The following is a 16,259-nucleotide window of genomic DNA, read 5'->3' as shown; positions in this document are numbered from 1 at the left end:
TTTTGCGATCAGAATTCGGTTGCTTTTATAGGGAGTTTCAGAAATTGGGGCTCCGCGACTCGCGGCCCTTTTGGCCTTCAAACTCGGTCGCGGAGTTTGCTTTTACAGCTCACACGAGTTTGGCTCTTTGTTTACCGACGGTTTTATAAATAAATATAATATATTAAATAATTATAAGAATTATTTAAATATTATATTATATTTATGTGCATAGTTGACTTGTAATTTTTAGTCCGTTGCGTCGAGCGTTGAGAGTTGACTCTGGTCCCGGTTCCGGATTTTCGAACGTCCTTGCGTTTCTTATCAATAATTGGAACCTCTTTGATTGTATTTTGTACTTTTGAGCTTTTTGGTCGTTTGCGTCTTCAATTCGTCGAATCTGTCTTTTGTCTTCACCTTTTATTATTTAAACGAATATCCTTTTTAAATAGAACAATTGCAACTAAAAGCTTGTCTTTCTTGAGGAATAATTCTATGAAATATATGTTCGTTTTTAGCATTATCAAACGTCAACAAAAATGTTGGTGAGTTATAGGTTTAACCTACATATATCAAATCGTAACAATAGACTACAAGATTTCATATTTCAATACACATCCCATACATAGAGATAAAAATCATTCATATGGTGAACACCTGGTAACCGACATTAACAAGATGCATATATAAGAATATCCCCATCATTCCGGGACACCCTTCGGATATGATATAAATTTCGAAGTACTAAAGCATCCGGTACTTTGGATGGGGTTTGTTAGGCCCAAAAGATCTATCTTTAGGATTCGCGTCAATTAGGGTGTCTGTTCCCTAATTCTTAGATTACCAGACTTAATAAAAAGGGGCATATTCGATTTCGATAATTCAACCATAGAATGTAGTTTCACGTACTTGTGTCTATTTTGTAAATCATTTATAAAACCTGCATGTATTCTCATCCCAAAAATATTAGATTTTAAAAGTGGGACTATAACTCACTTTCACAGATTTATACTTTGTCGGGAAGTAAGACTTGGCCACTGGTTGATTCACGAACCTATAACAATATATACATATATATCAAAGTATGTTCAAAATATATTTACAACACTTTTAATATATTTTGATGTTTTAAGTTTATTAAGTCAGCTGTCCTCGTTAGTAACCTACAACTAGTTGTCCACAGTTAGATGTACAGAAATAAATCGATAAATATTATCTTGAATCAATCCACAACCCAGTGTATACGTATCTCAGTATTGATCACAACTCAAACTATATATATTTTGGAATCAACATCAACCCTGTATAGCTAACTCCAATATTCACATATAGAGTGTCTATGGTTGTTCCGAAATATATATAGATGTGTCGACATGATAGGTCGAAACATTGTATACGTGTCTATGGTATCTCAAGATTACATAATATACAATACAAGTTGATTAAGTTATGGATGGAATAGATTTGTTACCAATTTTCACGTAGCTAAAATGAGAAAAATTATCCAATCTTGTTTTACCCATAACTTCTTCATTTTAAATCCGTTTTGAGTGAATCAAATTGCTATGGTTTCATATTGAACTCTATTTTATGAATATAAACAGAAAAAGTATAGGTTTATAGTCGGAAAAATAAGTTACAAGTCATTTTTGTAAAGGTAGTCATTTCAGTCGAAAGAACGACGTCTAGATGACCATTTTAGAAAACATACTTCCACTTTGAGTTTAACCATAATTTTTGGATATAGTTTCATGTTCATAATAAAAATCATTTTCCCAGAATAACATCTTTTAAATCAAAGTTTATCATAGTTTTTAATTAACTAACCCAAAATAGCCCGCGGTGTTACTACGACGGCGTAAATCTGGTTTTACGGTGTTTTTCGTGTTTCCAGGTTTTAAATAATTAAGTTAGCATATCATATAGATATAGAACATGTGTTTAGTTGATTTTAAAAGTCAAGTTAGAAGGATTAACTTTTATTAAAATTCAAGTTAGAAGGATTAACTTTTATTTGCGAACAAGTTTAGAATTAACTAAACTATGTTCTAGTGATTACAAGTTTAAACCTTCGAATAAGATAGCTTTATATGTATGAATCGAATGATGTAATGAACATCATTACTACCTCAAGTTCCTTGGATAAACCTACTGGAAATGAGAAAAATAGATCTAGCTTCAAAGGATCCTTGGATGGCTTGAAAGTTCTTGAAGCAGAATCATGACACGAAAACAATTTCAAGTAAGATTTCCACTCGAAATAAGATTGTTATAGTTATAGAAATTGAATTAAAGTTTGAATATGATTATTACCTTGTATTAGAAAGATAACCTACTGTAAGTAACAAAGGTTTCTTGATCTTGGATGATTATTTGGAATGGATTTAGAAAACTTGGAAGTAAACTTGCAATCTTGGAAGTATTCTTGATTTTATGAAACTAGAACTTTTGGAATTTATGAAGAACACTTAGAACTTGAAGATAGAACTTGAGAGAGATCAATTATATGAAGAAAATTGAAGAATGAAAGTGTTTTTAGGTGTTTTTGGTCGTTGGTGTATGGATTAGATATAAAGGATATGTAATTTTGTTTTCATGTAAATAAGTCATGAATGATTACTCATATTTTTGTAATTTTATGTGATATTTCATGCTAGTTGCCAAATGATGGTTCCCACATGTGTTAGGTAACTCACATGGGCTGCTAAGAGCTGATCATTGGAGTATATATACCAATAGTACATACATCTAAAAGCTGTGTATTGTACGAGTATGAATACGGGTGCATACGAGTAGAATTATTGATGAAACTGAACGAGGATGTAATTGTAAGCATTTTTGTTAAGTAGAAGTATTTTGATAAGTGTCTTTAAGTCTTTGAAAAGTGTATGAATACATATTAAAACACTACATGTATATACATTTTAACTGAGTCGTTAAGTCATCGTTAATCGTTACATGTAAACGTTGTTTTGAAACCTTTAGGTTAACGATCTTGTTGAATGTTGTTAACCCATTGTTTATTATAACAAATGAGATATTAAATTGTTATATTATCATGATATTATGATATATAATATATCTTAGTATGATATATATACAGTTAAATGTCGTTACAACTATAATCGTTACATATATGTCTCGTTTCGAAATCATTAAGTTAGTAGTCTTATTTTTACATATGTATTTCATTGTTAATACACTTAATAATATATTTACTTATCATTTAACATAATTAACCAAGTGTATCAATATCTTAATATGATTCATATGTACCTAGTAAGACGTTGTTATAACGATAATCGATATATATATCGTTTTCGAGTTTCTTAAATTAATAGTCTCATTTTTATGTATATAACTCATTGTTAAAATACCTAATGAGATACATACTTATAATAAAATCATGTTAACTATATATATAACCATATATATGTCATCGTATAGTTTTTACAAGTTTTAACGTTCGTGAATCACCGATCAACTTGGGTGGTCAATTGTATATATGAAACCTATTTCAATTAATCAAGTCTTAACAAGTTTGATTGCTTAACATGTTGGAAACACTTAATCATGTAAATAACAATTTCATTTAATATATATATAAACATGGAAAAGTTCGGGTCACTACAAGAGTGACGTCTCTAACCATTTGACCGTTGGTCTTTGGTTACATAATAATGATTAAAACGACACTGACAGTTCAAGGTGTCCTGGGGTAACTTTGTTTAGTTTCGATATCATAACTTCTGCATCTGCTTTTGATAACTAAATCTTGTAGTCTAAAACTATATTAAACCTATGTTGTTCACTCAACCATTTTTGGTTGACACTTTAAGCATGTTTTGTCTCAGGTGAAGATTGCTAAAGATTGTGTGCTATTTGGACTTTTCTGCTTTTGGAGTCCGCATTTTATCATTTATATTACTGCATTAAAACACCTAGATTACATTTACATTTTTAAAGGATTCATTTGTAATGACTTATATTTTTCCGCTGCTTTAATACATTGGTTTTTAATTAAAACGTCTCATATAGAGTCGTTCTCGCTTTACACTTGTGTTATGATATTGGTTAGTCACATATGACCCCCGGTCCCATTTAGGGGGTGTGACAGATTGGTATCAGAGCCAGGTTGTTATAGAGAACCAGGATTGCATTTTATGTGTGCCTTATGTGTTAGTTAGGGTGCCTTAGCGATCTTTAGGTCTATAACCTTTCCTGTTTAAGTTTCTAGTGCATTTCCCTTTACATTTTACTTAGTGCCTTTACGTCTTCCTTAGAACTTGCCTAACTTCGTTCTTTCGTGTCTTTTAGGATGTCTCGCTTTAGCCCGATCATCATCTCCGACAACGAGTCCGAAGGATCCGTTAACTCACCGGTCTATATACCTACTACTCCACCCGCATCACCGATTTATGAACCTGCTAAACCATCCACATCACCTATTTACATGCACGCCACTCCACCACACTCCCCTCCTATGGGAGAATCCTACACAAATGCTAATTATGATAGGGATGACAAGGAGGAAGAACCCGAATCCGAGCCCTCTGTTGACCTACCTTCCTCTTTGAAGAGGAAGGAGCCCGAGACCCCCCACTAATGATATCCCCGGTCCTTCTAAGAAACAAGACACCACCGACTTGGCAATGATTATTGAACTCCAAGATAGGTTGGCAAAGGAGCAAGAGAGCACATTTGATTTCATGTCTGTTTATATTAAGGACCAAAAGCAAAAGAACAAAGTGATTGAAGGTTTCATGAAGTTTGTTCATAATCTCCTATAGGATAAGGAGCAAGCGTCTGTTCATGCCCAATTGGCTAAGGTCAGGGAGAGCCAAGACCAATTGGGGAAGATGATGGCCGACATGGAGGCGCTTCAAGATAAGACAATTAAGGATTTTGATGATTTCTTTGAAGAGTATCATTAGATAGTTGTTCTTCTAGCATATGTTTTCCATTTTCGTATTAGTGTTTTCATTCTTTGTAAAGGCTTTGCCTAAAACTACTATCCTCGTTTTGTTTCATGTGTAATAAAAAGATGTTAGTTATCCTTGTGATGTTTAATAAAATTTAAGTGTTTTTATTACATCTCGTTGATTTCTCTTGTATATTTCCCTATTACGTTGTTGTGTGAAATTTGTGCATTTATTAAACAACTTATAACTTACTAGCACCATAGCTCTTCAACTAATACTGTTTTTGTGTATTGAAGATCATGTCTCATTCAACTCGTGGTGCTAACACTCTTCCAAATGTCACTTTGACTACCGCACAATTTCAACAACTGCTTGCTGCCGCTCAAGGCAACAATAATCAAGGGAACAACCAAGGGAATCCACCTACATCATGCATCTACAAGGATTTCATGAACTATAAGCCTCCATACTTTAATGGAAATGAGGAAGCAGTCGAGTTAACTCGTTGGTTCGAAAAACTCGAATCAATCTTTCGTATCTGTAACTGTGCGGAGGCCGACAAAGTGAAGTATGTCACTCACACTCTAGGTGGCCTTGCTTTGACTTGGTGGAACGCTTATGCCCAAACTATGGGACTAGATGCTGCAAATGCTATTCCATGGGCCGTTGTGAAGAGAATGATGACCGATAAGTTTTGCCCGAGGAATCAAATTCAATGGCTAAAAGTAGAGTTTTGGGAATTGAAGGTCAATGGTACTAATATTGAAGCTTATACCAACAGGTTTATAGAGTTGGTTTCATTGTGCTCGGATATGGTACCCACCGAACAAAAGAAGATTGAGCGATACATAGAAGGTCTTCCTGATGAGATTCAAGGAAATGTTATTGCTGCTAGTAAAGAGACCTTAGATGCAGTGATACTTATGGCTCAAAACTTGATGACGACTAAGAGGAGAAAGGCCGGTGCTAATAAATAAGCCGAGGCTAAGTCTAGTGAGGGAAAGAGAAAGTTTGAACCATCTCAAGGTTCAAACCAAGGTTCAAACAAGAAAGCCGCTGATAATACTAGAAGCGGTTATGCTGGAACAAGACTAAATTGTAATCGTTGTGATAGAAACCATTATGGGAAGTGTTTGGCCGAGTGCACTAAGTGCAAGAAGGTGGGTCATATAGCTAAGTATTGTAAAGTTCCCGCTACAAAGTCAAACGGTTTTGTTCCAACGTGCTATGGTTGTGGAGAAGTAGGACATTTCCACAATGAGTGTCCAAAGAAGAAGGGTGATAATGGTAATGCTAAGAGTCGTGCCTTTGTGATGACTACCGAAGAAGCCCGTGGGGATGATGAAGTGATAACGGGTACGTTTCTTGTTAACAACATCTATGCTACTGTTTTATTTGATTCTGGTGCCGATTGAAGTTATGTGTCTACTGAATTTTGTGCCCTATTCATCGAAAAACCCCAAGCCTTAGAAATTAAACGACTTGTAGAAGTAGCAAATGGTAAGGTTATGAAAGTAAACAATGTGTATAAAAACTGTGATCTGATTCTAGCCGATAAACACTTTAAGATCGACCTATTGCCAGTCGAGTTAGGAAGCTTTGACATAGTCGTAGGAATGGATTGGTTACGCCCATTAAGAGCTACAATCATGTGCTATGAGAAAACCATTAACATTCCTCTTGAAAATAGTGAAACCCTAATCGTTCAAGAAGAGACGAGTGGTTCTAAAGTTAACATCATCTCTTGTATCAAAACCAGCAAATATCTAATGAAGGGATATCAAGCTATCTTAGCTCATGTTAAGAAAGTTGAACCGGAAGAGAAACATATTGAATATGTACCGGTGGTTAGAGACTTTCCCGAAGTATTTCCCGAAGAACTCCCTGATCTCCCTCCCCAACGACAGGTTGAGTTTCAAATTGATTTAACTCCTGGTGCTGCACCGATTGCAAAAGCACCATACTGATTAGCTCCATCCGAAATGAAGGAATTATCTAGTCAACTCCAAGAACTTTTGGAGAAAGGTTTCATTCGTCCTAGCTCGTCTCCGTGGGGAGCACCCATTTTATTTGTCAAGAAGAAAGATGGCACGTTGAGAATGTGTATTGATTACCGAGAACTCAACAAGCTAACCATCAAGAATCGTTATCCACTCCCGTGCATTGATGACCTGTTTGACCAATTGCAAGGGTCGAGTATCTATTCGAAGATTGATCTTAGGTCGGATTATCATCAATTGAGAGTCAAGGAAACGGATGTTTCTAAGACTGATTTTCGAACACGCTATGGACATTATGAGTTTCTTGTCATGCCTTTTGGTTTAACCAATGCTCTTACTGTATTTATGGATCTTATGAACCGTGTATGCAAACCTTATCTTGATAAATTCGTAATTATTTTCATCGATGATATTCTAATCTATTCCAAGAACGAGAAAGAGCATGAGCAACATCTTCGATTGATTCTAGAGCTCTTAAAGAAGGAACAACTGTATGCTAAGTTCTCCAAGTGTGATGATAATGCCAAAATCATACATGTTTATTGTCTGTATTCCGATCCAATTTAATATCAATTTGTATGTAATTGTTGTACGTATGTATTATAATTCATGTATATTTGTAAAAGTCCATTGTGATTGAATAAATGAAGACCAACAGCGAAAACGATGCTTAAAATGAAGTCCGATAACGAAAACAGCCCAGAAATACACTTCCAGACTCAGATGAGGCGCATCCCAAAAGGGATGAGGCACATCTGTATGCGTGTTTTTGCCGAAGGTTTCAGATACGACATTTTAAAGCCATGAGACGCATTTAGAAGACCATATGCGGTGCATCTGGTAGGAGATACGGCGCATCTCCCTTCCTGCCGATAGTTCTGAGTGCCAAATCTAGCTGGAATTGACAAACTTTAAAGGAATGCGGCGCATCCTATGGAGATGCGGCGCATCTGATCAATTTCTGGCCAGTTTACCTAACTTTTGAGCCTATTTAAGAGAACCTTTGATTCATTCTTTCATACACCTTCACTATTACATTCTCCCTCAGTTTCAATACGTTTTTCAAGGCTCAAGGAAGGCTACAAGTCAATCTCCATTCTTTCAACATCAAGATTAAGCTAGGATTATTCATCGCAATCGGTATTATCGTTCTATATCTTTTAAACATGAATTCAACTTGTATTAACTGTTCCATTAGTTCTATTATGATTATGTTTGGCTAAAAGCCTTGTGTGTTTGCTTCAATGTAAGATTTATAGCTTGGGATTGTTCTATACTTTGATGTTATGCTAGTTATATATATGTTTGATTGATTAAATCATCTAGTCCAACTACAAGAACCATAGTTATGATTGTTTAGTTCATCACTTCAATTACATAAATTGTGAATCAATTAATGTGAGTTAACTCAGTGAACAATTTATGCTTCAATACAACTAGTAATCTAGACGGTAAGATACATAAGCTTAAGTGATTTCGTTATGTGTTTAATCCGATAATTGAAGGAGTTCCAAAACAACATAGTCATGAAATTACCTCAAGTAACTATTGTAGTTTAGGTTTTATGTGAGTTTAACCGGGTTGGGTCTAATTAGTTAATTCAATCTAAATCACCTTGTTCTTTTGAGAAATCCATTGTTGTAATCATATTTATATCCTAGTTCAATTATACGAGTTGTGACTTGATTTATGTGAGTTTATCAAAGGCTATAACTCGTACTTCAGTACATAGTGATCTAGTCATCCATATGTGAGTATAGGATGGTAATTGGATGATATTTAGGTTTTACAATCATGCAGTTTACTTAGAGTGCTCTTAGTAAACTAGGTTTTATGTGAATTTAATCAAGAAAGAATCCTGTTGATTAAACATAGTTCTTAAGTTTATAGATATTGTGAAATTGATATAAACTGCTCTATTATAACTATTACATAACGGTTTTAATTATAAAAGAACAATCCCTGTCATTTATCAAGCATAGAAGTAAACACCACATTCTCATTCTTGTTATTCATTATATTTATTTACTTTTTCGTTAAACAAAAATACAACTTCAAACACAAATCCCCCTTTAGAATAATTAATTGTTAAAAAGTCCTTAAAACAAACTTCTCCCTGTGGTTCGAACTGGTCAATTTACTTGCTAGTTACTGCATGATCGGGTTTAGTTGCCTGTATTATGTGTTAATTATTGAGCATATTGTCTACATTTTAAAGGTTACGTCTTGACACATCAACTTTTTGGCGCCGCTGCCGGGGAGCGGTTTTGTTAAAAGATTTAATAAACTTTGAATTATTCGATCCTTTTGTAGGAATTCAATTCCTAGAAAAGTTACTTTTTATTGTAAGCTTGTGTTTTTGCAATTAGTTTATTTGTGTGTTGTGATTGCAGGATAGGTATTGATTCATGAATCTACGTTCTTCCAACTCTAATTTAATTCCTTCATATCCTGAACCTGAAAGAGAACTTCACGAACGCCTAAGAGCTCAAGAAGTAGAGTCTCTTGCTCAGGGTTTAGAATCACTTTCATTAAATTCTAACTCTGAACCAGTTATTCAACCAATCATAGAGCCAGTTATTAAAGAAGAGGAAGAGATGGCTGCTACAAATCAAACGATGGATGCATTAATGAAGGCAACAAGAACAGGTCAAGGCCACGCAATTATTCAACCTACGATGAATGACGGCTTTGAAATAAAGGGTCAATTTCTCCACATGGTGACTAATACATGCCAATTCGGTGGAGCTCCAAATGAGGATGCTAACGAGCATCTTCGTAAGTTTGTAAGCATTTGCAAGCTATTCAAGATCAAGGATGTCACCGATGATATCGCATGTTTAAAAATCTTTCCATGATCATTAAAGGATGATGCAAGAGATTGGCTAGACTCATTACCAGAAGGTTATATTGAAGATCGGAATGATATGATGGACAAGTTTTTGTCAGAATTCTTCCCTGCTTCAAAAGCAGCAAAGTTGAAAAGTGATATAAATCACTTCAAGCAAAAGCCTAATGAGACTCTTTATGAAGCTTGGACCCGATTCAATAAAATGCTTAGGGTATGTCCTCAACACGGGTTGAATACATTCCAAAAGGTCCAAATATTCTATAAAGGAGTCAATGTGGCTACTCGAAAGGATATTGATGTTGCAGCAGGAGGATCAATCATGAAAAAAACACCCGAAGAAGCTCACACAATCATTTCCGATATAGCAGCACATTCTCAAAATTGGCATCAAGAGATGGAGTTCTCTAGATCAACCACGGTTGCTAGTATTGAAAGCAACGATGAAATCGCTGCTTTAAAAGTTCAATTGGCAAATCAAGGAAGGCAAATTGAGAAGATGACAAAAGAAATGCATGCTATCAAGGTAGGGTGTGAATTATGCCAAGGTCTCCATCTTACTAGAGATTGTGATCAAACGACAATGGAAGAGCAAGCAAATTTTTTAGGTTACTTGCGTAAAGGTGAAATGAATTTTGACGACTTTCCAGCGGTTGAAGCAATGAACCAGAAATATCCACCTATTAACAGTTATCAAATAGGAGGACCTTCAGGTTCAAACAATAATTACCACGGAGGAAATTCAGGTTACCAAAATAACCGGAATTTCCAAAATCAAAATCAAAGAAATGCACCACCGGGTTACAATTACCTAAACAACCGTAATAAACCTCCACGAAATTACCAAAATAATTTCCAACACAATCAACCACAACCACAACCACAACCACATGTACAACCACAACCCGAGAAGAAATCCAGTTTAGAAGATCTTTTGAGAGATTTTATGGTTAAACAGGAGCAAAATGCGGAACTTCAAACTCAGCAAATTCGAAATCAACAAGCTACGATTCAGAATTTAGAAAGAGATGTTGGAAGGATGTCACAGTTATTAGCAGAGAGGCCGCCTGGTGCTCTCCCCTCGAATACTCAAGTGAATCCCAACAACAATCAAACAAGGAATGAGCATGTAAATGCTATAACTACTAGAAGTAGTTTAACTATTAACCCAGAGAACCATAAGTCCCCGAAAGTTCCTTTATCTCCTTCTGTTTTGCAGGTACCCGTTGATGTAGATGAGCTTGTTGAAAAAGAACAAGAGAAAGATGATCCACCAGAGATCATATCGAAGAAAAGTGAAGAACCACCAGTAAAGGTGTACAAGGCACCTATTCCATACCCAAAAGCATTGAAGAAAGACAGACTCGCGAGCCAATATCAGAAATTTGCGGATATGATCAAGCAAATCAGCATTAACATGCCACTCGCGGAGGTTCTTAAGGGTATGCCCCATTACGAGAAGTTTTTGAAAGATCTCATATCCTCGAAGGGTAAATACCATGAACTTTCTGCCACATTCCTCCATGAGGAGTGTTCGGCCATCTTGAAAAAGCAAAATGTACCTCCAAAATTGGGAGATCCGGGTAGTTTTATGATACCATGTATGATGGGTGATTCGGTAGTGTACGATGCACTAGCCGACCTAGGTGCAAGTGTTAACCTAATGCCTTACTCGTTATATTTAAAACTTGACTTAGGAGACTTGAAACCAACCCGGATGGGTATTCGATTAGCAAACCAATCATTTGATACTCCCATAGGTATAGACGAGGATATTCTTGTAAAAGTTGGCTCACTTATCTTTCTCGTCGACTTTGTTATTCTAGAAATGCAAGAGGACACAAAAGTTCCTATCATTTTAGGACGTCCTTTCCTTAACACCGCAGATGCTATCATTAATGTCCAAAAAGAATAATTAAGTCTAGGTGTGGGAAACAATAGAATAATTTGTCACATTGACAAAGCCATGAAACGACCCACTTCTACCGATGACTCTTGTTTTCAAATTGATGTTATAAATCTTTGTGTTAAGGGTGAATTGCAGGAGCTAATTAAAATTGATACCTCAGGGTTTTCCCCGGTAAGTGAAAGTGAATATTTCAATATTGATGAAGATTTTGATGAGTTGATGAAGGTGGTCACGGATAATGAGACCATAGAAGAAGGAATTCCCAAGGAAGAGGAATCATTTGAAGATATCGAAAATAAAGATAGATTCCGTATAAAGTATTCCGTGGAAGAACCACCTGTGCTAGAGCTTAAGGAGCTACCCAAACACTTGGAGTATGCTTATCTTCAAGGTACATCTCAATTACCGGTAATTATTGCTTCACATCTTTTCGGTAACGAGAAGGATAGGTTAATCTCTGTTTTGAAAACCCATAAAAAGGCTATAGCCTGGAAAACGACCGACATTCCAGGGATAAACCCGTCTTATTGTACACATAAAATTCTCCTTGAGAATGACTTCAAACCAGTAGTACAAAGACAACGTAGGCTAAATCCCAACATGAAAGAGGTTGTTAAAAAGGAGGTAGTCAAGCTTCTTGACGCCGGGTTAATCTACCCATCTCCGATAGTCCTTGGGTTAGTCCAGTACAAGTAGTACCGAAAAAGGGGGTACAACCGTTATTGTAAATGAAAAGAACGAACTCGTTCCAACTAGAACAGTTACCGGCTAGAGAGTTTGTATTGATTACAGACGTCTCAATGATGCCACTAGAAAGGATCATTTCCCGTTGCCTTTTATTGATCAAATGATTGAACGATTAGCGGGGAAAGAATATTATTGCTTTCTAGATGGTTTCTCCGGTTACTTCCAAATTCCAATTGATCCCAACGACCAAGAAAAGACCACATTCACTTGTCCTTTCGGTACCTTTGCCTATCGCCGCATGCCATTTGGTTTATGCAATGCACCCAGAACCTTTTAAAGGTGAATGATGGCAATTTTTGATGATATGATAGAGGATTGTATGGAAGTCTTCATGGGTGACTTTTCCGTGATTGGAGACTCCTTTGAATCGTGTCTTTTTAACCTTAAACGTATGCTTATCCGATGTGAGATAGCAAACTTGGTCCTAAATTGGGAAAAATGCCACTTCATGGTGAAGGAGGGTATTGTACTTGGCCACAAGATATCTCGTGCGGGAATAGAGGTATATAAAGCTAAAATTGAAGTTATTTCTAAGCCTCCTATACCGTCGAATGTTAAGGCCATTAGAAGCTTTCTTGGTCATGCGGGATTCTATAGACGATTTATCAAAGATTTTTCTAAAATCGCCCGCCCAATGACCAAACTTCTTGAAAAAGATGCTCCATTTGACTTTGATTCTAATTGCGAGAATGCATTCTCCATTCTAAAGTCAAAACTCACACAAGCTCCCATTATCCTATCTCTGGATTGGAGTATACCATTTCAATGTGTGACGCGAGCGACTACGCCTTAGATGATGTTTTAGGACAACGTCCCGATAATCATTTTCGCCCAATTTATTATGCGAACAAAACTCTAACATTAGCTCAAATTAATTATACCACCACGGAAAAGGAGCTCCTGGCGGTTGTTTATGCGTTTGATAAATTTCGGTCATATTTGGTGTTGTCCAAAACCATTGTTTACACGGACCATTCGGCCCTAAGGTACTTATTTTCGAAACTAGATGCAAAGCATCGTCTCATACATTGGGTTCTTTTACTTCAAGAATTTGACATTGAGATACGTGACAAGAAAGGATCCGAGAATCTAGCTGCCGATCATCTATCCCGACTTGAAAACCTTGAATTAGATAAACTCGATGATACAATCATCAAGGACACATTTCCCGATGAATCTCTAATGAGGGCTGACAAGGAATCTGAAATCCCATGGTTTGCCCATTTTGCAAACTATCTTGCTTCAGGCATTCTTCAAAAAGGACTTTCTTATCAACAAAAGAAGAAATTCTTTGCGGATTTGAAGTCCTATTTCTGGGAACACCCCGACCTATTTCGTGTTGGTGCGGATCAAATGATTCACCGTTGTGTGTACGAAAAAGAGTCTCAGCAAATTCTTGAGCATTGCCATCAAGGGTCGACCGGCGGTCATTTCGGACCAAACCACACCGCAAAAAAATCCTTGACTCAGACTTTTATTGGCCCACGATCTTCAAAGATGCCCATAGTTTCATTCGGAATTGCGATGCATGCCGACGAATGGGTAACATATCAAAAAGGGATGAGATGCCTCAAAACGGCATTCAAGTTTGTGAAGTCTTTGATATTTGGGGAATCGATTTCATGGGACCATTTCCAAGTTCCCATAAGTGCAAGTACATCTTAGTAGCCGTTGACTATGTGTCCAAATGGGCTGAAGCAAAAGCTTTGCCTACAAATGATGCTAGGGTGGTGGTGAACTTCTTGAAAAATCTCTTCTCGCTCTTTGGAATCCTAAAGGTGCTCATATCCGATCGAGGAACACATTTTGCTAACAACCTTCTTGAAAAGGTGTTGAAGAAGTATGGTGTAACTCATCGTTTCTCTACTCCGTACCACCCGCAAACGAGTGGTCAAGTAGAGAACACAAATCATGCCTTGAAACGCATACTTGAGAAGACGGTTGATAACAACCCTAAGATTTGGCAACGCAAGTTAGATGACGCGTTGTGGGCTTTTCGAACTGCGTTTAAAACACCTATCGGTACCACACCATTTAAACTTGTATATGGTAAAGCGTGCCATCTACCGGTTGAAGTAGAACATCGAGCATACTGGGCGTTGAAGCTTTATAATTTGGACATGGAAAAGGCCGGAGAAAATCAATTCATGCAAATGCATGAATTGGAGGAGTTAAGGTTAGAAGCGTACGAGAATTCGAGCTCGTATAAGGAGAAAATGAAAAGGTGGCATGATGCCCGATTGAAGGAAGTAAAAGAGTTTAAAACCGGTGATAAGGTTTTGGTTTTTAACTCACGGTTTAAATTTTCTCCCAGAAAGTTGAGGTCCCGATGGACGGGACCTTATTTAGTGAAACAAGCATTCCCGTCGGGGTACGTTGAGTTGTTTGGAAACGGAAATACCTTTAAGGTGAATGGTCATCGCTTGAAACTCTATTTTGATGGAGTTGAAACCACGGTTCGAGATGACATCACCCTATTCCCCAAGGCTAATTAGCTTGGGACGGAGTCGCGTGAACGACTCGTTAAAACTTCACAACATGTATATAGTCCCACTCGTGTACATATTTTTACAAATTTGAGTGTTTATGAGTGATTTCTAAGTTATTATACGAACCAAATTGACAAGAAGCCTTCCAAAATTGTTTAGGACATGAAAAACATGAAAAAATGGTGTTCCAGGACTAGATGCGCCGCATCTTAACGGGGATGCGCCGCTTTAACAGGTTGAAAAAATCTCGAAGGTTTTGGATACGCCGCATTCAAGCAATGTGCCTCTTTAAGATAGTCAGATGCGCCGCATCTAACCCAGATGCGCCGCATATGGGGTGTTTTTTTCCTGGTCTGCGCGATAACTTACACAAATATGGTTGTAAACTCCATTTTTTCATTATTTCACCCACAAAACCGAACCCCAATCCATTTTCTCTCAAAACATTCATCTCTAAAGACAAAATCAACCGTTTAATCCCATCTTTCAACAACAAATCCGACTATTAACATGGGAAAGGTAAGATTACTCTTCATTTCTTCATGATTTTTATGTTCTTCATTCTTCAATTCGGATTTTGCTTGTTATAAGTGTGGGGGTGTTTGAATCTTCATGTTTTGGTCATATTATGCTTGTAATGTTTCTAATAATCCTTGTTCATACTCTAATTTGATGATTACATGCTTAAATCTTTAATTTTCAAATTAGGGTTCTTGATGAAATTTGGGGGTTTCGAATTTTTGACCAATTACTTGTTTAAATTGAGATGTTTGATGTTTAACTAATTGTTTACACTAGCAAAATGCCATGAATCCTTGCTGAATCACATAATCTTGCATAAATTGTAATCTAGGGTTCTTAATTTGGGGATTTTGACTTGTGTTGACTTGTTGTTGTTCTAAGTGGAATTTTTGCAATACATTACTAATGCTAAACTCATTTATGCCTTAACTTAGTGTTTATTCGATTTGAAAGATTACATTTGAGAGTTAAAGCATTATATGCGTTAGGCTTTTTGGTGAAATGTTGGCTTGACCTGACTTTAATGTTTAAATGTATGAAAACCATAGATAGCATATTGTTAGACATGATTATTGACGAATACTTATGGTTTGATATGTTATGGCATTGAAAGTTTTTGGTGAAATTAAACATGTTTGGTATGATTATGCTTGTAAAAGTGTCTCTAATCATATGACATACTAGTACATGTTTGTTGAAGATGGAATGAGTCCGTACCATGATAGGATTATTTTTCACATGTAGTTCGAGAGATTATTAGATATGTATAATATAACATGTTTAAATTCATTCTAAATGGTTTTGGTGTATAAATTGTGGCTAATGTTAGTGTAACATCCCTTT

The sequence above is a fragment of the Rutidosis leptorrhynchoides genome, chromosome 11 (assembly GCF_046630445.1).
Source record: "Rutidosis leptorrhynchoides isolate AG116_Rl617_1_P2 chromosome 11, CSIRO_AGI_Rlap_v1, whole genome shotgun sequence".
NCBI classification, from domain to species: Eukaryota; Viridiplantae; Streptophyta; class Magnoliopsida; order Asterales; family Asteraceae; genus Rutidosis; species Rutidosis leptorrhynchoides.
The sequence above is the reverse complement of the archived record's forward strand: the minus strand, read 5'-3'. Positions refer to the sequence as shown.